This window comes from Salvia splendens, chromosome 21 (genome assembly GCF_004379255.2).
Source record: "Salvia splendens isolate huo1 chromosome 21, SspV2, whole genome shotgun sequence".
NCBI classification, from domain to species: Eukaryota; Viridiplantae; Streptophyta; class Magnoliopsida; order Lamiales; family Lamiaceae; genus Salvia; species Salvia splendens.
Genome location: NC_056052.1, coordinates 17,664,690 through 17,689,149, shown reverse-complemented (window position 1 = coordinate 17,689,149; position 24,460 = coordinate 17,664,690). Strand labels below are relative to the sequence as shown.

The 24,460-nt window shown below is 34.7% G+C and overlaps 2 long non-coding RNA genes across 5 annotated transcripts; one reads left to right on the top strand and one right to left on the bottom strand.

The window, feature by feature from the left end:
• Positions 1 to 14,291: 14,291 nt before the first annotated feature.
• On the bottom strand, positions 14,292 to 15,222 carry LOC121784477. Its single transcript, XR_006046706.1, has 2 exons — positions 14,633 to 15,222; positions 14,292 to 14,506 (listed from the first exon to the last, which is right to left on the bottom strand). It is a non-coding gene; the product is annotated as an uncharacterized LOC121784477 (long non-coding RNA).
• A 3,259-nt stretch (positions 15,223 to 18,481) lies between these two features.
• LOC121784002 lies at positions 18,482 to 21,356 on the top strand. Of its 4 annotated transcripts, none has more exons than XR_006046687.1 (5): positions 18,482 to 18,914; positions 19,148 to 19,932; positions 20,032 to 20,127; positions 20,221 to 20,335; positions 20,428 to 21,356. It is a non-coding gene; the product is annotated as an uncharacterized LOC121784002 (long non-coding RNA). The 4 variants fall into 4 exon arrangements; XR_006046685.1 differs by having other exon boundaries at positions 19,148 to 20,127; positions 20,428 to 20,633; positions 20,714 to 21,356; XR_006046686.1 differs by having other exon boundaries at positions 19,148 to 20,127; positions 20,439 to 21,356.
• The last annotated feature ends 3,104 nt before the right edge of the window (positions 21,357 to 24,460 follow it).

Below are 24,460 nucleotides of genomic sequence, written 5' to 3'. Positions count from 1 at the left end.
AAGGCGCGCTCTATGACGCGTCACGTCAGCAGTTTTATCCTCCTACCTCCCCACCTGCAGTGGGGCACCCTAAGGTGCGCCCTATGGCGCGCCACATCATCATTTTATTGTTTTGTTTAATTAATTTAACTGTTTTCAAATAACAAGTAACGAGTAAATAAAAAACGGTCTAAATAACAAACGGCGAAGTTTTAATAAAAAAAAGTTACATCATTGAACTAATAAAAAAAAAACTAAGGCGCGCATCGGCCGCTGCGGTTGGGCGGTGCGGAGACGGCTCCATGTCAGACAACCCATACGATTCCGTACTGAAATCGGGATCGTAATGGGTGTTGGTGTCGAACGAACGATAATCGCCGGGTTCTGTACCCGGCCAATGCACCCCTGCGCTAAACGTAGGACTATTGGGGCTTGAATCCATTTCGTAGTAATTATGTAAATGTAAGTTTCGAAAATGAACGGTATTTATAAAAAAACGAAACCACGTGCCATCGTCCGCGGTTGATCGTCCGCGACCTCCACAATGGGGCTGACGATGGCCATCGTCCGCGGCCATCGTCCGCGACAGCCGCAATGGGGCGGACGATGGTCATCGTCCGCGCTATCCTCCGCGACCGAAGTATAGGACGCGACTATCGTCCGCGCCCTATGGCGCGCACCCGCAATGGGTGCGGACGATGGATGGGGCGGACGATGCGCGCCATCGGACATGCCATCATCCGCCCATTGCGGATGCCCTAAAGTATTTCATTTCGAGTTGTCACAAATTGCTTAAGCTATTTTACTGTATGGCATAAAATAAAATACTATCTAATTTCTTTTACTTTTTCTTTTTTCTCTCGTCTCTCCCCCACTTATTTTTATCTCCATTTATCCCATTAAACACAACGTTGTAAAACTTCGTACTGAAAAACGACTCAAGGAACGTGTATAAAAGGAGTATCTTATTAGGTTTATTTTATGTTGGTTGGGCTGCCGCCGGGGAGATTGGCGGTGGAGTATAACCCCGATAAGCTGGAGTCTGATTTCGGTTTTTGCTCATCTAGTCTCTATCTGTCACTAAGTGAAACCTTGACACATCAATGATATATGAAAAAACATATTACTACTATTATTCACTTATGGAATCCTCCTATTGCATAAAAAACTAGTACATCTATTATAATTGTCATATTTCAACTATCAATATCCTTATTTGTAAATTTTTTGTCTCACTCCAGCCCGAAACTCGTGGGTTGGGGGTCGAATAGCCCGGTAAAATTAGTGGGTTAGAGCTGTAAATTTATAACCCGAATACAAAACAGACTAAACGGGTTAACCCGAATGGGTATACCGAAGTACGGTACGGTATACCGTAATACCATTATGCAAAAAAAATCTATTGTATACACAAAAATATTTAAAAGTAAGATTTTTGAAGATTTTTTTCTGTTTAATTCAATTTTATATTATAATATTTGTATAATATTTCAATATATACCGATTTTTCGGTATGCACCAAGGATTTGGTATACCGCGATATACCGAATCTATGGTATATACCGAATATTCGGTATAGCACGGTATACCGCAGTATAGGAAAATTGATATCGTTACCGATATCGTACCGAAAATTGCGGTATACCGAAAAACCGGTATTTTTGGTATTTTTTCGGTACGAAATGTGCGGTATTTCGATATTTTTTCTTGCCCCTAATAAAGGGTGACACTTAATACACTTTGCTTTGTGTGTCTTGTTTGTGAGTTGTTTCTATTTATTTATTTCTTTTTTATGCAAATCTATCGCATTTGAGATTCAGCTCGCCATATTTTAATTGTTTGTAACATTTTTATTCTTTTATTAAAAAAAACATGGCCATTGAATTCATTGATGAATTTTAGATATCATGATTGCTAAAAAAATGTAGAAATGACATCTCTACTTTGAGAGTTTAAATTTTGCATGTTAATACTGTATGATTTTCTTCATGATCAAAATTATATGGTATTTTGTCATGATCACAATTCGATAATTGTTGTAAAAATAAATAAATCGTCATGCATAGCAAAATAATAAAAGATAGAGCTAATTTTAAAAAAAAAACAATTGAGTGTTTTTTTTAAATGATTTGTTCATAACACAGAAAGTTATTTTTGGATCGTTTTAGTTATATAGGAGTACTTTGTATAAACTAAAAATATTTTTAAATGACTTCATCTTGACTAAAACCCACTCACATTCTTTTATTAATTTTGAAAACTCGAGCCGTATTAAATTAAATCAATTATTCGCATACGAAAAAGTAGTACACAATGTTTTTAAGTTTGGTTGCTCCGTTTGGACTACACATCCTCGAACTTTATAAATATGGCGTTCGGTTGAAAATATTTATGTATTTCTTCATTATGAAATTATGATCTATCTACTCAAACAAATTTGACACCAAACTAACAAAAAAAACATTTACTATACAGTTTTAAAAGCACGCAGCTCCGATATCTGCCCAGGGCTTTATAATAATTAGCTTCAATAATAAAATATATGAAGTTTAAACTAATTTGGTTTCGAACCAAAATTATCTTTTGGCGAACAAATTGACAATATTTTAACTTTTTGAAATTTGCCTAGAATATAAACCCTGACCACATTTAATCTGATGCCAGATTTTACCCATGGCCGAATAAAAAAAAATAGTATTTTTTTTTTCTATTTTGATTTGTCCTATAAAAATAGCATTTTTTTTAATTTTGGCAAGTTTATTTTCCTTTAATAAGTGGGTTCCGTTCTCCACTAATAATTAATCACTTTTTCTTTCTACACCCTTCTTATTTTACCAATGTTGTGACGTCCCTAAAATTTCTACTTGTATGGGAGTTAGGGAGTAGTAGTTTAAGATGTTATACAAACAAGTTCTTAATTATATGTCATGTCAGCTATAAATTTACGTTGCATTCCATTATCATTTATTCACCAAAGTTGCGACATAGAAATATCACCAATCGCATAAGCTCATAAGTATATAATCAAACCAATGAATAAATAGGTTTTTAAATGAAGGTGAGGACTCTCTCTATCTCTCATATCTGTATATTTTATTACTTGAAAAACATACACATAAAATTACTAAAAAAAACTCTAATAAAATGAAACACACAAAACTACTGAATTGAAGAGATCTATTCCAAATTTATCATAACGCCATGTTATGATCTTCCCATTGCTTGAAGAAGATGACAAGAATTTACACTTTTTAACTTTTTCCTTTTTTGACAGAGTGAAAACTTGTCACATACACACAGAATAATTAGTTAGATAAATACTATATTAATATAATGAGAAAGGGTTGTTGATCTATCTATTTCGTTTGTTGATTTTGAAGCTTAATTAAAAGTTGAACAATTCTTTTTCCCAAACGCACTTATTAAAACTTCTAACTCACAAACTCCAATGCTTCCCCACAATAATACTTATATATTTAATCTATAGGGTCGCGTTATATATAATAGTACTCGAAATTAAGGATTTATATAAGATGTTTGGAAAATTTGCAAGTTATAGACTCTGTTGATATTTTTGTAGTCATAATTGTAGGTCAATTTTTGTTTGAATTAAAATTCTCCTTTTCTATTAAATCAACGAATAATTAAAACATTATTGTTGTAAGTGATTGCAACACAGGTTATTAAATAATTGGTTAGATGCACAACATGTAGACTAAAATTAAGTTGGTTTGCAATTATCTCTCTATAGCAACAAGTATCAAGGGTTACATTTATACAATTATTTGACAGGATATTTCAAATTTAACACCTTTTACTTCATGAAAACATTTATAGCAAACAATTTTTGTAAAGAATTGTTCGAAATCGAAATGAAAATTTTCGGATGATTAACCATCTTTTCGTTGACCATTTAAGACTCCTAGCTATATTTCAATTTTGATATTGTGATACAGTTAGGGGTGGCAAATCGTGTGTGTCGGGTCGTTATCGTGTCGACACGATAACGACACGAACACGATAACAACAAACACGAACACGACCTGTTAAGAAAACCCCGAACACGAACATGACCCGCTACCCTCAGACACGAACACGACACGAACCCATTAACGACACGAACCACTTCGGGTCAACACGACACGATAACAACACGTATTGGAAAGTGATTAAATATTTAAATGAGCTATGACCATATGAGACTATGAGAGTCAATTTAATAAATATTGAAAAATGAAAATAATAAGAATTAATAATATTAAAATATTATTTGTTAACGGATAACACGAACCCGACACGAACACGACACGAAATTTTCGTGTCCTTAACGGGTCGACCCGATAAGGACACGAACCCAATAAGCTCTGACCCAAACCCATTAATTTCGTGCCGGTTCGTGTCGTGTTATCGTGTCGTGTCAAAAATTGACAGCCCTAGATACAGTCCAAACAGGAGAACTAATCCCAAAAACTAGTATGTTAGGACAGAGAGCACATTTAGTCTATATATTCCACATCAGTTGTTCTCACAACCGATGTAGGAATTGAGTCCGTAACATTCGACTCTCTTTTAAGGGCCAACGTCCTCGTTGGTCACGGCTGGTTCTTTGACATGCCACCACACCCTAGGCCACCACTCCGAGTTCTCGTTGGCCACGGCCACGTTGGTCACGACAGATTCTTTTCCCGGCGACCACTCCGTGGGTCATCACTCTGAGTCGCCCCCAAACGTACTCGTTGGTCACGACAAGTTCGTTGCCCGGCCACCACTCTGAGCCGTTTGAGCTCTCAATGAAAGTATCAATTTATATCGACCAAATAAGATAACTCATCCCAAAAGACTAATCTGTAAGGAGAGATAGCTCATTTAGTCTATATACCTCATACCAGTTGTTCTCACAACCGATGTGAGAATTGAGTCTGTAACATATTGCACAAGAGAAAATGCTTACTTGTTGAAAATTATTATACTATAGGAGAAAAATAACACCATTAATTATGAGCAAATGAAATATTTGTTAATCACTTTCTCCATTCCATAAAGTATACTCCCTCTGTCATAATAGATGTAATCACACTTTTCTTTTAAGTTTATCTAATAAAAGTTGTCACATTTCTTTTTTTAGAAAAATCTTTCTCTCACATTAATATACTATTTTCTCTTTCCAACTAACACCCAAAATAACATCTCAATCATGTGTCATTATTGCGAGAGAAATAGTTATGTTAGCAATATTTTAATTAATTATGGATTAAACTTAATATTTAATCACTTTGTTATCAACAAATAACTACCACCACTATTGAATTCGGAGTTATACTTTTTCAACGATATAAAAATGACATGAGGCTAACTGAACATCATTTTTATCTAGGAAAAACTATTTCAACGACGTCGGGCCAGTTATAATAATTTGGTGGCAATTTTATCAAACAATTTTTGTCGCTTCGAAATTAAGGGAAAAAATGAATAAAATAAGAGCTGTTAGATTAGAATGTTACAAATGGCTGTAGCGGTTGTTTGTTGTTAAATTAAAAAATGGTCCTAATTAAGCCGGACATTTATTTGTCTAATTAGATAGATTGTTAATTGAATCTTATGGTCAAAGTCGGCCAATGCTGTAAAGGCATGCAGTATTTATGCACCTAAGTATCATAGTTTTCAATATAGATCACAGTAAAAAAAATGTAAAATTGAGTATTTTAGATCAATGTGAAATTTCAAATATAGGACAGATAGAAATTCATGAATTAGGTGTGAATTCATGAATCACTAATTATATTAGGTAATGATGGATAGAAATTTATTGGATTCAATCTTAAAACTAACTAACTAACAATAAAAGGAGTGACTCATGACATCTATATAGTGATTTAAGTTGTTTTTTTATATTGGTTCGAGATGTTGTTATATTTATCATAGTTTCGTTTGCCAACACCTTCCCTCAAAAATCTTTCAGGGTGAATTTCGGAGGGATTGAACCTTTTTTAATCGGATTGAACCAACACTCTATCAAAGTGGCCCAAAGTTAAAAGGCTCAGATATACTGATGGATCAATTATTTTTTTTTTAAATTAACTTTATATATTTATATCATATATATGAAGGAGGAAATTACAAATCAACTCCTATAACAAGGAGGAAAGACAAATTACGCCACCTAGGGTTCGAACTCGAGACCTCCAGGATGGACGCGGTATCCAGCACCCTTTACCGCTAGGCCAAGGGGCTTGGATTAGTTATTAATTTATTAAACCCCCATCACTTATCCTTTCGTTCATATTTAGTTGGGTGGTGGGCTATCTTCTTTTGAATGGCCAAATTCCCTTTTGGGCTCCTGATTTGGACCGAGCCATAAAAGATTGATATTTATGTTTAATTGGATAATTATTTTTGTCTTGTAATTCGCAGCTCTAAAATATTACTAGTAATTGAAATTCTGTTCAAGTAATGGATTCTGAATATTTAGATTTAATTTAGCAGTACATATCCAGAATTTATCTTGAACATGTTTAATGAAATAGTATTTACGGTAAACCCAATTCTTAAGTTTTCGAGCGTTCAACGAAACTTTTGTTAAAAACAAAATAATGAATGTTAAGATTTTTGTATTTTTTCAAAATTTGGACAATGGCCCACTAAATTTTGCTTTCCTTGGAGTATGATTTATAAAAGGCAAGTAACTAAATGAGTAGATGGTTTAAGGTTCCCTAGCAAACATAGGGTTGGGAAAATATACCGTAATATCGCACTTACCGTACCGAAAAAATATCAAAAATATCGAATTTTTGGTATACTGTACTTTTCGGTACGGTATCATACCGTACCGACAGTTTTAGGTACGGTAAATGTATGCATTTTGTATATACCGCGGTATACCGCAATTGCGGTATATACGTCAAATTTACGGTATATACTGGTATAACACGGTATACCGCAAATACGGTATATACCGTAATTGGCGGTATATACCGCAGATATACCATATTTAACATATTTATTATTTATAAAATATATTATTATATAATTTTATTAAACATAATTGAATGGATTTTGAATGTCATGAACTATGTTTGCTTTGTGATGGATTTTTATCACTTTGGATATTTCCTAGATGTTTAAAATGATATTTTTGCTATTTAATGCATGAATGTTAGGTTTTGACATGCGGTATTCGGTATACCGTACCGTGATTTTGGCTTACCGCATATTGCGGTATACCGAAATGTTGGTAAGGTAACGATATCTAAATTTTGGTATACCGACTTTTCGGTATACCGGTATGCGATAAGGTTTTTGGTCATACCGCACTTTCGGTACGGTATTCAGTATGACAATTTCGGCACGGTATACCGTACCGTTCCAACCCTAAGCAAACATATGTGCTATGGATACAATTTTTAAAAGAGTAAAACTGAAAAAGGTTTTTGGTGAATGATACTCCATCCGTATTAAAAAAATAGAAACATTTGAAACAACACGAGTTTTAATGCACAATTGATAAAGTAAGTGAGAAGAATTGGTAAAGTAAGAGAGATGAAAAGAAAAATGAGTAGTAAAGTAAGAGAGTGGAAGAGAAAAACTAGTGCAAGTAGAGTTAGTGGATTGTGGGGTCCATGTCCTAAAATAGAAAGATTCTAAAGTTTCTATTTTTAAGGAACGAACTAAAATGGAAATAGTTGCTATTTTTAAAAAACGGAAGGAGTAGTATTTACATATTTGCTGTATTTTATAAAAGGATTATATTATGAACTTTCAATTTTTTCAATTGTTCCATCCATACACAATTCGGCGGCTTTTTGTTGATATTAAAAATGACAATATTCAACAAAATAAATGAGAAATAAGAAAATAAAGGAATATTAAAAAAATATTTATTTTAATGAAACACGTCGTTTTGAATATCGTTAAAAGACGGCATTTTGTGCATGAATGAGACCATTGCAAAAAAATCAAAATTTGTAATTTTAGATTCCAATTTCACGAGTTCATGGATTGACCAAAATCCTTGACCAAATTTCATAATTTAAATAACTATTAACCCAATATAAAAAAAACTAATATCACTAAAAATGTCAGGTGAAAGAGTTTATATTGTTTAAGTAAATATTACTCCTAGTCCCTCCGTTTTACAATAAGAGTCACATTTGATGTGAGCACGAGTTTAAAAAACGTATAGGATAGTGGATTAGAAAAATTAGTAGAATATGAGATCTGCTTTTTTATATTAATTTTATAATAAAATATGAGTGAAGTGAGTGCTAAAAATGGTGAAGGTTTGTGAGAGCTAGAAGCTGTGGGCAGTTGGGAGCATGAAGAATAAAGTGACTCTTGTGCTGAGTCGTGATCCAGTCAGCAGCTGAGTGGGTGCCAAGTCAGCTCATTGATGAGATGATCAAGTTAATTAGTTGTTAGTTAATCATGAAATAAGTGTGTGATTAGTTGGCTAATTTTCCCCCTTTATATAAATAGCTTTGAGCTTCACACTCGGATATTTTTGGAATCTAACATTCATTCGAGATTTTTCTCTCTTCTCTTTCTTCTTGGATCGTATGAATCCGAGTTGAGTATTTCTACATCAATGTTTTAAAAACCGGAACGACAAGCGAACCGGAGACGTTACTGGTTCACGGTTCAACCGGTCCAACCGGTCAAACCACTGGTCTAACCGTTTTACTGTTGCAAATATATATAAAAATATATTAAATTTAGTAAATGATTTACAATTAATAATATATCACAAAACATTAAACCTTATAGATAATTAGTGATGTATAAATATAAATAATATTAAAATTTAGCAAATATATTCAGATATATATATATATATATATATATATATATTTAATATTAGTTAGTCTAGATAAAAAATTTTATATTTCATGAATTAAAATAGATAATGTTTATATTAATTTAAGAAAATTTATTTCGTAAAATAATATATAATTAAATATGAATTAAGTACTTATTAATTAGTTTAGATAAGATTATTTATTAATGTCAATAGCTAGGGTATATAAATTAAGTATGTAATATAAAAAATTTATTTATAGTAAATAATGAATCTTATATATGGTACTAATAATAATATAGGTGGTAAGTAGAGCATCATTAAAATATAAAGGATGATAATTATATATTTTATAATTAACAATTATATTAAAGAATAATAAAATTAAAATGAATTATTAGTTTTTGCAGATAAAATTAATGGTTAATGTATAAAAATATTTAATTAACAATTATATTAAAGAAAAATAAAATTAAAATGAATTATTAGTTTTTGTAGATAAAATTAATGTCAATAGCTAGGGTATATAAATTAAGTATGTAATATAAAAAATTTATTTATAGTAAATAATGAATCTTATATATGGTACTAATAATAATATAGGTGGTAAGTAGAGCATCATTAAAATATAAAGGATGATAATTATATATATTATAATTAACAATTATATTAAAGAATAATAAAATTAAAATGAATTAATAGTTTTTGTAGATAAAATTAATGGTTAATGTATAAAAATATTTAATGTTCAAATTGTTCTATGAGCACATGTGGTGGAGTGGTAGAGGTCTTCTTAACTAGAAGAGAGCTCATGAGTTCAACCTCTACCAACAACAAATTTTAAAAAATTTTGAAAAAAAAATAGAAAACCGATTTCCGGTTCACGGTCCAACCAGTCCGACCGGCCGGTTCCACCGGTTCACGGCGGTTCAATGCAGTGGTGGTTTAAAGGGGTGAACCGGACCGGACTACCTACCGGTTCGCGGTCCGACCGGTCGAACCAGCCGGTCCGGTCCGGTTTTTAAAACATTGTTCTACATTGAGTTAGTGAAATGTAACTCTTATTGTAGAACAGACCGAAATGACAAAATGTGACTCTTATTGTGGGACGGAGGGAGTATTATTTTCCGATATTTTGTCCTTTTTTGTGTTTAATGTTATTTTTTTACATATTTGTTTTTCTAATTCTCTAATATTTTTTTATGTTCACGTCATATACAATTTCATAATTTTACTGCTCTTCGTTTATCACTAATACTACTTTTCTTGCTTACATTGTTCACCTATAGTACTTACCATAATTTTTACACGCGATTACGTGCATCTAAATAATCACCGCATTATCTCAATCACTGGTCGATCACGGCGCTATATCGCCGCCTAGTTTGCATAAATATGACTGTTCACCTAACTCCACGAATCCGGCCTGGACGCTCTTGAAGCTCAAATTTCTTAGATTCTGGCCAAAATTATTGCATCCAAATATGAAAATCCGTAATACAGTTTTGGTATAGAGAAGGAGAGGTGTTTAATCCGTAATACAGTTTTGGTATAGAGAAGGAGATGTGTTTCTTGTCCGTCGATCCGTCCCACTATTGTTTTGGAGTCGGCAACCACTATCGTGGCAGAGAGATTTCAGAAAAATGGTCTCAATTTGCTGACTTTTCAAAATTCATGATTAAATTCGCTAATCTTTCAAAATATGAGACTGATGTGCGAATTTTTCTGAGATTTTTATTTTATTTTATATTATTTCTCTTCTTATTCTTATTATTTTCCTTTTAATATTTTATTAATTAACCAAAATACTCACCTCAAGTTTGGACCCAAATTCTGGAAAAAAAAAACAATTGAAACTTATGCCGCTTCCACTCCCTTTCGCCTTCGCTGCATCTTTCCGGTACTCCAAATTCTAAAGGCTCTTAATTTTTCAAAATGTATTCTCCATCACGAAAGCTCTAAACTTTTTCATGTTTGATGAAAATAAAGGCCAGAGATCTGAAACACAGGCCTTCACACAATAAAATGCAGGTATTTTTTCTTTTATTTCATCTCTTTTTTCTTTTCTTTTAAAGTGTTGTGTGTTCATATTACTGTGCGCAGCAAGGATCCTTGCCCGAAAATAATACATTAAAAGCCTCCTATTTTTTGCCACATATTCATGTAGCATTTTCACCATTAAAGATCAGATTGGGTGGCACCTATCTACGAGACAGGAGATGATTCACAGCCCTGCGTTCCCTTCGCAAAGAACACCTCCATTATGTTCAGTTTCTCCCATGGCTGCCCGCCACTGTCTGGATGGGATGAGCTGAATCCCTTCGTCAATGAATCAAGATAACAACCTCATATAACATTTTTGAACTAAAATTCTAACTTACCAACACATTTCATGACTTTGCTTGATGTTAGGCTCTTGTTATTTTTGGACAGAATGCTCTTCGTGGAAAGTCTATACAATCGGATACTGTTGTAGGCCTGTGGCATTCCACGAATGTTGCATCTCTCGTTGTTATATTGTGAAAAAGGGTTACAAATTTATGGGTTGGAACTTGGTAACAACCAGCTGGCAAAAATTTCAATTGTTTTTTCAGAATTTGGATCCGAATTTCAATTCGAGGCTAGTGTAGCATAAAACAAGTAAGAATATCGTATCCCACAAAGACAAGATTGTATCAACTTAACTACCACGAACAAACGTTAACTACTATCTAGACAATCGGGAAAAGTTTGGTTTGTTCTAACACTACTAAAGTCTAAAAGCATATAAAAAGCAAGTAAACAAGTGAACACAAGTAAACACGGAGTGAGAAGATAATATGGAGAAAATTGTAGAACTCAAGGATCCGATGCACCATTCCAAGCTCTTATCCAATCAAATTGCCTTACCTTTTGGTGTCTCTAGAGTTATTAAGTCGACCACAATTATAGATTAAATCTCTCCCGAGGTGAGAAACCTGTAGATTAGGTGTTAGGATTGAAGTCCCCTTCTAATCCTAAACACCCTAACTCCCAATAGCTCGATAAGGTCAAAAACCTCACTCAAAACCTCAACTCTCTCGAGTTCTGTTGTATTAAGGTGTGAATTATTCTTCTTTCCAGATTAATTATTTCATCTCCCGATTAATCTAATTAATCCTACACAATCAAGAGGTGATCAAGCAATTGAAAGGAATAAACCCAAGAATAATCAAATAACTACAACAGCAAGGTAAGAACAAAATTAATTGGATAAAAACTATGAAATCAGTGTATCATCACCAAGAATTTTACAAGAAATGTTTAGCTACTCATGTTCATGGAGGAAACCAAGTCAAACACAAAGAATACAAACAAAAACATGAAAAATAGATACTAAGAACTCATGTGGAACGAATCTATGGAATGAAGCTTCAATCTTCCGATCTAGAGTCTTCAATCTTCAATTCTCTCTCTCAAAGGTGTTCTTCGAGGTGTGTGTGAGTGTTGGAGGCGGTAGGTGTCGAATGAATCTCGTAGTCTCCAACCCTAGCCTTTTTTTCTAATTTTTTTCTTCAAAATCGCATTTTCTGCTAAAATCGACGTCAAACTGAAGTACCCGGCCGGGTGAAATAATATAGTGTAAATCCACCCGGTCGGGTGGTCATTATCGACCCCCTCCTGACTCTCGCATGCTGAAACTGGGATACCCGGCCGGGTAGAATTTCAGTGCTGTTAATTCACCCGGCCGGGTGGTGCTGTTTAGAGCCATTTTGCCTCCATAGCGGCACAATCGCATTTTTCCTCCTTTTCCGTCTGTTTTTCCTAAAACACTCAACAAACATATAAAGCTCCAAAAGATAGAATAATTGGCTGGACAAAGACAATTTCGAGTAATAAACTCGGCATTTAGCACATCAACAGACCAATTAAACCGATAAAAACATGAGTTTGTCAATTGATATATGATCGAGTCCTCTCCCTTATTATAGGAATTAATACAATGTAAATTAGGCAGAGAATTACTCCATTTCTAGATGTATATTTTCCCTATCAGTTACATATCTTTTGCCTTGAATATCTTCTCTTCACTTGGTAAGTCTTGAGTATGGCATGTTTGACACCCCTCCTCAAGTTGAGCAATGACATCACCAATACTCAACTTGTCCATAACTTCACTGAAAAACTTTAGATTTACAGTCTTTGTTAGAATGACAGCAAACTGCTCTTCTTATTGAACAAATGAGAGTTATATAATTCCTCCTTCAATCTCCTCTTTATAAAGTGGCGATCAACCTCCACATGCTTAGTCCCATGATATTGGATTGAATTTTATGAAATGCTGATGACGGCTTTATTATCACAAAACAGTTGGTTTTTTGAAGTTAGTGGAAAACCGATTTCACTGAGTAACCTCCTTAACCACAATATCTTTGTTAGACCGCTCTTAATCTTGAAATTCTGCTTCTGCACTTGACAAAGCTACAACCTTTAATTTCTTATTTTCCACGCGACCAGATTTAGAGTTTAGTGACCCTAAACCCTAAACTAGATTTCTCCATGCATAGATGAAGTATCCTCTTGTTGACTTCCGATCTATAGGTTAAACCCAACTTGAATCAGTGTTCCCATCTATCTTGAGGTCCTCACTTTTCCTTCTCCATACCCGATAGTTCCTTTTAGATACCAGACAATCAATTATTAATGCATTTGTCAGGTTACAGGATAAGAGCTTAATATTAATAGGTACTAATAAAACTACTAAGAGGTTTGATGTGTTTCCAAAAACTAATTACTTTTCATTACATGTTCATTCATTTACTTCTATTGCATATTAATTTTTTATTTATATAAAATTAAATTTGGTTTATAGTTATGTAGTGATTACTGGTTTATAATTACTCCCTTCGTTCCAAAAAAATAAGGATATTTGGGACGGCACGGGAATTAATGCATTGGTAAAGTAAGAGAGCTGAGAAGAAGAATAATTAAAATAGTGTTAGTGGATGGTGAGACCCATATTATTGTTAGTGTTTATATGGATAATAAGTTTGAGGTAACTTTCCATAAATGAAAATGAGAAAATTTTGTGGGATGGACGAAAAAAGAAAGTGTCCTTATTTTTATGGGGCGAGAGGAGTGTATAATATTGATTACAATGTGCATGTACTTTTTATTCTGAAATCCAAGAATAATGAACCAATAGCCATTGTAATTCAATCAAGATAGGTGTTCTGTTTAGTTGCCTGCATTTTGCAATAAAAGTAATAGGAGTAATAGCATTGTAACGCCCATACTTTTTATGGAAGATGATGCGCGTAAATCGAGGAACGGTCGAAGAAATTATATTTGGAACAACATCAAATATAAGTTGTGACGCTAGGCATTCTTTATTTTGTGTTGAACAAGATAACAAAAGTTAATAAAGTTTTGCGAATTTTAATTATCGAAAAAATGCGAGAATATAAAGTACGTATATTTACATTTGGGCTTCTCAAATTAAATTAGAGTCCAATGAGTATATATAAAATGGCCTTGGGCCATAACAATATATACCTAACAATTAAATAATTATCAACTTGGGCTTTCAACTAAATGAACCCAAACTAATTTAAATGATATATGTTGAGCCCAATACAATTTCCAAAGATATGAGAGCAAGCCCAAAAGAAAAAAAAAATCTTCCTTCCTTCTTCTTCTCCAAGTAGTCTACGGTCTTTCACCATGGGGGCTCTTCACCTCCAACTCTCTTCACTTTCCATCTTCTCACAATTAATTCTACAAAATCAAGAGTCACCCATTTTATAACCTATGTTCATTCATCTTTCCACTACTCTTCTACTTCAACTTCAAACAAAACAAAATTTGAGAAGAGAGCCGAGAGTGAAGGAAGTCGGTTGCTACCATTCTTGCTCCTCCACCACCAAATTCAATCCTTCTTGAGGTATAATCTCTTTTCAAGCCTCAAAGCATGAATCTTTGTATATATATTTCATACATCATTGCATAATCCACTTCCATAATCAAATCAAACAAAATAACAATCAACAATTGAAACACTCGCCGTATGCAATCGAAAGTCCCAAAGAACGTAACTTGATAATAAAAATACACCTTGCGGGTCTTTTCGGAGTGTTTCCGAGCGGGTTCGGAGTGGTTTTGGGGAGGAGGAAGCGACGGCAGCGGCTCGACGGGGAGGGACGATGGCGCGACAGCAGCTATGCTGTCCGGCGACAGCAGCTGCGCTGTCCGTCGACTCCGGCAGCAGCTCCCGTTGGCGAACAGCAGCAGCGACGGAACAGCCACGACGGCACTGTGCAGCGGCTAAGTAAGCCGGCGGCTGGACCCCCACCGCGACGGCGACGCTGACGGATCGAAGGCGACAGCGGGAGTACAACGACGCTGAGCGACGCTCGGCGGCAGCACTCCTCTCACCGGGCAGGCGGCTCCGACGCGAAAAGGGAGGGGCGGCGGAAATTTTAAATGAAGAAGAAGAAGAGAGGAAGAGGAGAAGAGAGAGATAAAAGAAGATGAGAGAGACGTGTAAAATGGTGGAAGAAAAAGGGATTTGGGCCTTTGTCATTTGGGCCTCTACTTGTTTTTTTGAAAGTGGACCTATTAATTAAAATGGGATGTTTGGTTAGTTGGGCTCCAAATCTTTTTGTTGGGCTTCAAAATTTTAAATTGGAGATAAAAGGTGGGGGAATGATTAGATGTTTGGACCGATAATTTAATCGTGAATAATGATTTAATTAAATCCCGGAATAATTTGAAGCACGAATAATACTACCCAAGTGCGAAGTAAAAGTATTTACGAGGAGAAATAATTGCGATGAATTAAGTATGCGTTTAAATAATTTTAGGAAATTTATTTCCGACGTCATGGAAAATACGAGGAGCCAACGGAGGAAAGAACGAGCGTAAGCGGCCGACCGGCGTCGCACGCGACGCCTTGGGCGACCGCCGAATAATCGAAAATGCACGAAAACCGAGAAAACGAATTAAAAGATTTTAATTAGAGTGCATGCATTCTAAAATGTCTTCGTTATCGAGATTGACGTGAACTTTATGTATTTTCCGAAAAGGTGGTTCGCACGGCCGCTAAGGTCGGAACGAGAAGCTGCTTAAGGAAAATTCTAAGCTTTCGAGGTGGGCTTTATTACTTAAATTCTTTTATTTTGAAATGATATGTTTATGGTGAAATAAGGGTGGTTTAAAATAGTATGTCATGCCGTTTTTATGTTTTGAATTGCCTATCTGATTGTCTACTGGGATAATATCCTACTAGACTTTGATAGTTAACGAATTCGGGTCTGACTAGGGAGTGAGTCCCTACTCGGACTAGTGCACTGATAGGGATCGTGAGCCGTCCCCTAGGTCGGCCGGTCCAGTGATCGAGATTGTGGCCACAGTCTCGTTTCACATGAAGGTTCAGATATGGTATATGATGGAGGATGATGATTGTCAGCGCTGACACTTTTAAAGGAATGATTTTGGTGTCTCTCGGTCTTTTTAAAGTAAAATCCGAGTTTCACTCTATGATGGCTTGACATAACTTAAATGATAAATGTATTTCGGGCATGAGTTCACTGGGTGCATCAAGTACTCAGCCCCTGCATATGTTTTCCCTATGTGCAGGTTGAGCGAGGTCGGGAGGCGGAGGATGTTGAGCAATGAGCCAAGAATTGTAATCAATAACGTTCTGGTTACTATTGTGTCTTCATACATAGTAGTAGCTAACTCTCAAATGCTTCCGCTACGTCAAGTTTTATAACTCTGATGTTTTCTTTATTCCGTTGGATTATTTTTATTCAAACTATGTTGCTTCGTGATCTGAGACTATGATTTGATAATGAAGTTTCATCTTTTGATCCACATATCGTACTCCCTTGATTGTTTTCCCCCTTCTTCCCCGCTTCTTAATTCCCCCATTAGTCGCGATCCACCGTGCTTTCTATCCTTAGGAAGTGCGGTCGTGACAAGCATTCTGTTCTTTAATAATTATTATGTTCTTGCATTGGTCTAATGGTGAACTTCATAATTTTAATATAGCTTTATTTTTTGACCAAATGGTAAAAACTTTCAATCTGTGTTTAAATAATCAACAAATATTTGAAGACCAACTATTTCACGCAATCTCAATAAATATATCCATAATTCCATGAGAATCTATTTTACAAATTGTTTTTTTAAGATCAACTGATAATTTTGACTAAATGATTATTAGTACTCCGCAATCAGTCAATTTGGCAATTAGCTATGTATATATATTTACATATTTTATAGTAGTTTAAAATCTATTGTGTAGTTTAGTAAATGTTTATAAAACAATAGGTATTAGCTAGGTTTGTATGTTCAAGAAATGTAATTCGAAATTTGATATTTTGTAGCCAAAAGTCCTCCAAAATCTTCTATAAATATCAAACCTCGACTATGAGATGAATCAACACGCATAAATTCCTCAAACAGAGTTTAAATGTTTGTATGTTCTTTATTTAGTCTCATTTTCCTGTGTTTTTGATATTTTATACTTTATATTTTATTTAGTACCGAAGAAAACATTCAATTACTAGACATTTTGCAAGACCGAACAGTATGTCTCTTTGCAAAGAATTCAACAATTCTTTTCTTGTCTAATATAATTTTTAATATTAAATACATAATATGTTTTTGAATTATATTTATTTCAGGGAACAAAAATTGATGCTTCATTTCCAGTTTGGGTGCTGAAAAGATTATTAGGAGTCCAAGATCTACTGCATACGTAATTTACGCAATAGGTATGTTGTTTCCATGGTTCTTTTGAACTATGACGTACTTGAGGTGCACAATTTACACAATAGGTAAACGATTTATATTTTTCATGGTTAAAATATTAAAACAAGGTATGTTTATGTAATTTAATTTTAGGATATTGGCACCTAATATCATGGAACTTTTAAAAAGTTAGTTTTTTCCCACCAATTTTTATGCATGTTGTAAATGATCTTTTTCCACTTTTTATGATATTTTCCTAAATATTTGTTGGTTATTTGTTTATTTGTGGAAACAAAAGTGGTTATAAGAGGGTGTATCTCATTTGATTTTTCCTATAAATATCTGCTCTCTTCGTCCCAAGAAATATGACCCCTTCCTTGGACGGCATGAGATTTTATTCAACTTTATTTTGTTTGTTAAATAGAAAGAATAAAGTAGAGATAAAAGTGTTTCTATTTTTAGTAATGGATCATTTTAGTTGGGACAAATAAAAAAGGAAAGTGGTCATCTTCGGTGGGGCGGAGGAGTACTATACATCACTCTTAAATACATTGATATTAATTACATTTGTATTTTTTGTTAAGTGTTTATAGTTTTATTATTTTATATGTCTATTTTTCATTAGAAGAATTGTGTACTTCTTCTGTCCCATAATAGATGTCACACTTTTATTTTTAGTTTGTCTCACAAAATAGGTAACATTTCTCTTTTGGAAAACACTCTTTCTCACATTAATATAAATATACTATTTTCTCTCTCCACCCGACTCACAAAACAATATCTCCTAAAATCTCGTGTCATTCCCTAAGTGTGTCATCTATTATGAGACGGAGGGAGTATTATTCTTTAATTTTTTACTCAATACGGACTGTTGATTGTGCTTAAAAGTCTAGTTTAAATTTCAATTTTTTTGACTCAAAAGTTATTTACCCCATAAAGTCTTCATGGTTCTGCAATCAGTCAATCACAAACATTTTTATGATCAGTGTTCAAAATGGCGCCTTACCTTTTCACAGCAATCCTCTGCTATGTGCTTCTCAAATCAACGTGTGGAGCAAATCACTCACTTCTCCACAACCAAAAGATTGGTATTGGGGAGACTTTGGTTTCCGAAAGCCAAGTCTTTGAACTCGGATTTTTCCAACCTGGAAAGTCAAAGAATGTATTTGTAGGAATTTGGTATAAATTCACACCTGAAGTGGTTGTCTGGGTTGCTAACAGAAACCACCCCATCACTCACTCACATGGAGTTAACTTTGGCATCTCTCTAAATGGAAGTCTTTGTATTAGCAGAAGAGATGGAGCTGTTATCTGGTCAACGAATCCACCAACGGCAGCGTCCTTGATACCGGAAACCTGGTTGTCTCGACGGAGGAAGGCCACTGCTTATGGCAAAGCTTCAATTTCCCAACTGACACGGGGCTACCAGGTATTGTGAGGGTTCGGTAACGCACACCTGAACTCACTTTAGTATGATATTGTCTGCTTTGAACAACAAGTTGCATATTACTTGCACAGAAAACAGTCTTATATGCAAAACGTCAAACAACGTACACTTTATGCATATAATGTTCATTATAAGTGATAGTACATTATATATACATAAAGTGTACATTGTTTGACGGTTTGCATATATTTAGAGTTTGAATTTGATTACATCAGGTATGAAGCTTAATCTCATCACGAATTTGACATCGTGGAGAGATTGAGACGATCCTTCGCCCGGAGTTTTCGTGATGAAGATAGACAACCACGGCTTGCCTGAGATACTCATTTTGGAAGGCACAAGGAAAAGATTTCGATGTGGAAAGTGGAATGGCCTCTATTTCAACGGGATCCCTCGCTTCTATGGTGCTTTCCCAAGTGCTGAATACATTTTCGAACAAGGGAGGCTGGTGTCTATGTGGAGGCCTTATCACAGCTCCGTGATCATGAGAACCTCAATAGACGCCTTTGGCGCCATCCAACAGTATATGATGAGTCCCAGAAAGGATAAGTGGAATCTCATGTTCACGTTCCCCCGAGACCAGTGCGATGAGTATGGGAGCTGCGGCCCCAATGGAATCTGCACGGTTGAGAAGGAGCAAAGGTGTGAGTGTTTCGCAGGATTTGCCCCTAAGTTTCCCAACGAATAGGATCTTCAAGATTGGTGTGGTGGATGTGCTAGAATTAGGCCGTTGAATTGCGAGAGTGGAGATGGTTTTGTAGAGGTTAAAGGAGTGAAGCACCATGATATGTTGACATACTGGTTGAATACTAGCATGAGCCTTGATGACTGCAAAGCCGAGTGCTAAGGAACTGTAAGTGCTCTGCGTGTGCCAATCCCTACATAACTAGTGGTGGCAGTGGGTGTTTGATGTGGTTCGGGGATCTTCTTGACACCAGAGAGCTTCCTGCTACTCATAGCATGCAGAACATCTATATCCGCGTCCCACTTTCACAATTAGGTTGGTGTAAGATCCTTTCCTCATATTTTGAAGCTATTTGTATGATATTTCTTGGTAAATTTTCCTATACTAATTAGCTCTATTTCGGAGGAGGAGAAGAAGGAACCAATAAGTCTAATATCCATTGCTACTGGGGTCATGTCTCGAGTTTCATCAATGGAAGTATAGTTTTACTAACAAAATGGAAAAGGAGAGGTAAAAGTTATAAACTTTGTTATAATGTCCATAACACAAAATTAAGCAGAGCCTGAGGCATTGAATCTTTTGTTTTTTGATGCTCCACGGCAGTAAATAAGTATGACGAGGATTTAGAAATGCCATCGATCAAACTGGCAACTATTGGGGAAGCAACAAACCCCAACACAATATGATAAGAGTAGGAGGTTTTGGTCCTGTTTATAAGGTAACTAACCTTCACATATTGCTTTGAGTTGAGCATTACCTCTACTCTATCAGGCATCCTTACTCCCTTGATAATATTCATAAGTAGGACAGTCTGTCAACAGGACAAGAAATCGCAGTTAAGAGACTGTCGAAATCTTCTGGACAAGGTCTTGAAGAGTTCAAGAACGAGGTCCTCTTGATCACAAAACTTCAACACATAAACCTCGTTAAACTCCTTGGTTGTTGCATTGAACGAGAGGAAATGGTGATAATATATGAATACGTACAAAATAAGAGCTTGGATACTTTTGTTCTTGGTGCTGGCCTAATATCTCACTCATCCTTTTGTTTGTTTGTATCTAATAAATATGTTGATAAAGTATTGGATCATGTGCAGGTCATGATAGAAGGACAATTCTGACGTGGCCTACACATTATCATGGGAATCGCAAAGGGACTGCTTTATCTCCACCATAATTCCAAGTTTAAGATTATCCATCGGGATCTAAAAACAAGTAACATATTACTAGATGCAAGTCTTAATCCGAAAATATCAGACTTTGGCTTAGCAAGAACTTTTGAAGAGGATCAGTCTCTATCTAGAACTAAGAGAGTTGGTGGAACATAGTGAACTTTCTTGTATCCCATCAAACTAGACTGCTATTTTTCATGATGGCCTAATTAATGAGTAGTAGTATTATTTTTATGCAGCGGCTATATGGCTCCGGAATATGCATTTCATGGCAAGTTCTCAGTGAAGTCTGATGTCTATAGTTTTGGAGTAGTGGTGCTAGAGATAATAAGTGAGAAAAGGAACAGAGAATTTGAGCACAATGACCATTGTCATAGCCTCCTAGGCAATGTACACCTCCTATATTTGTTGTATGAAAAAAAGTGAGAAATATGTGATTGTTACAGGCATGGTTGCTATTGAAAGAGAAAAGGATAATGGAAGTGATGGACAAATGTTTGAAGGAAACATGCGATGAGTCCCAAGTGAAGAGATGCATAAATTTGAAATGGAACTCCTGCAGTATTATGTTGAGATTTAAGAGAACTTATTGTTGTAATATAGATGTTTCTTGAGAAGTTCAAGTTCCAAGTTCTGATTGAAGCAATGACAAAGATCAATGCAGTATACAACTAGTCTGATATTGAAGAATCTGCCTAATTGATGATGGGCTGCCTGCCTCTGTTTTTTTGTTTATCAAGGCTTAAATGAATAGGGGTATGGTTTGGAATTCTCGTACTCTTCCCCGTCCACAGTTTATAGTCTCATTTTGATTCGGCATGAGTTTTAAGAAATTATTTGACTTTATGAATAAAAATTTGAAAATGAGTTAGTGGAACGTGGAAATTTCACTTTTATTACAGATTAATATATTTTTAAAACATTAATTTTCAATTTTAAATTAATTAAACAAAATTAGAATCAATATTAACAATGAACAATACGAATAACAATTGTAGTTATATGAGAATAAAAAATCTATACAAATCAACGTTGAAGCATAATAAATTTGAAACAAATCGCATAATATAATGTTTAAACATTAAATCATGGAGTAGGAAGATAAAAATCTATCACAAAATAAAGAATTAAACACAATGGATAATTACTCATCATTTTTAAAACTTCTTTATACACTACATTAACTTTAAAATTAAAATCAAACTCATCACTATAAACTAAAACCATCAATTCGTCACTCTTCAACAGAACTCATAGGTTAAATAACTCGCTTGTCATCTTTAAAGCCGCCCCGTGGCCTAAAACTACAATAATATAAGGAACAAAATCAATTTGCAATGCAAAAAATCAATACTCAATATGTATTAAAACGATCATTTGTAGAGGTAAGCATAAGATGAGACGTTTAATCACTCACTCCACTTAATCACACATGACATAGTAAAGAATTAAACACAATGGATAATTACTCATCATTTTTAAAACTTCTTTATACACTACATTAACTTTAAAATTAAAATCAAACTCATCACTATAAACTAAAACCATCAATTCGTCACTCTTCAACAGAACTCATAGGTTAAATAACTCGCTTGTCATCTTTAAAGCCGCCCCGTGGCCTAAAACTACAATAATATAAGGAACAAAATCAATTTGCAATGCAAAAAATCAATACTCAATATGTATTAAAACGATCATTTGTAGAGGTAAGCATAAGATGAGATCCATGAAAGTACACAATCGAACAATTCACACCACATGCATTCGATGAAAGGACAAAAAATATTTTTATTTGGAATTCTAATCAAACGTTTAATCACTCACTCCACTTAATCACACATGACATAGTAAAACCTCCCACTCACTCCACTTAATCACAGGTTTAATGGCCTTTAAATTATATATATTTAACTTAATATAATTTTTTAAATTAAATGACAATCTTGTAAATTTCTTCAAAACTCCCCTTTTATATATCATATAGATTGCATAATTGAATATGAGTATAATGAGTTAGGTGAATTTCGAGGTCTATTTACTTAGAATGGAAAAAGGTAAATCAGACTTTAAATCGCGAATATTCCGAAATGGAAAAATTAGACATCATTTCACGGACGGAGGGCGTACCATATTGCTAATATTGTTTTGATCAGCAAGTTCGTTTTAGGAAGGACTTATTTTTTTAGAATTCAGTTTGTGCTCATTTTAGAAACTACCTCCGCCTTCGAAAAATAGAAACATAAAATACACGAATTTTAATGCACAAATAGCAAGAGAAGGGGAGAGAAAAATGAGTAAAGTAAAAGAGAGGAAAAGAAATAATACTGGATATAATGTAAAGAAATAATAGTGGATATAATGTTAGTTGGACTCCACTTACTAAAATAGAAAGATTGGAAAGGGAGTAAAAATTGATATGAAAAATCAATTTTCATTGAAAAAATATTTTCTTTTATGAAACCGTTTTGAACGGGAACGGCCAAAAAAGTGGAGAACAGAGAGAGGAAACCAGGCCCAAAACTGAAACCGGCTAATGCCTTGTCTGGCGGATTACGATTCCACCATTTTGTAAACCTAAATCGGCAATTCTGAAACAAACTGGTGGTTTTTGAACCGTGAGCATCTCTACTCTAAAAAAGTGGCTAAATGTTCTAGAACTTGGAAACACGTCCCTCCTCGTAGAAGAGAAAGAGATTCTTTGCCTTCTGGACAATGTCGACAAAACTATGGCCACTATGTCACATATGCTGGTTGTTGACCATGATGCCGACGAAGAGGCTCACATACTTCTGAACTCCGGACCAATGCTTCCATAGCTTGCATAGTCATGCACGGGTGCTCCTCTCGGAATGCTTCCGTATCATTCACTTCGTAGTCGTCGGTATTCACAACCGACAGTCAACAAATGAAGGGGCAGTATACGGTTGTATTTCCCGGTCCGCCGGCATCGTTGGATCAGAACCCCTTTGAACGAACAAACTCATGCATTCTTCATCCTTTTCCGGGTCCATTTTTTTCTTACAAATATGTGACTATAGAACGAGATAAGTAATGCAACTAAAATTTATTTATAATGCTTTGAATTTGGAATTAAAAAATTTTCAAATCCCCCAGAACCCGTCTCCCCAATCCATTAAACTATTTAAGTAAACTGCTACATTCTAATAATGCCCTCTTAAACTTTGAGAAATGCATTATTATAAATAAATGCATGAAATTTAATCTATCACGTATTGAAACGATTGCATATTCCCGCTAGAAAATATGATAAGGTCGCTGCAGAGTCTAAAAACAGCAAATTAAACCAACAAAAATTTGTACACCAGAAACTCACAAACACGAAAAAAAACACCAAAATTTTGTCAGATTTGGTCTGACACCTTTCCACGCTATCCATTTTCTTCTTCTTCTTTTCTTGATCAAGTCAAAGCAATTCGTAAATGTTAATGTTTCAATCCCATCTGGTGGATCACCAAAATTCCTTCTTCGATTCACCTAGAAGGGATTCAAGATTGTTGATCATATCATCATTTATGCATAATTTTAGGGGAATTGTTAAGGTGTTCGGCCTAGATTCTTGGTGAAAAGGATTAAAAATCCGATCTTTGATGGAGGGGAGATGAATTTGGTGTAATGCAATGAGAAGCATTTTGCAGAATAGGGAAAATGAGG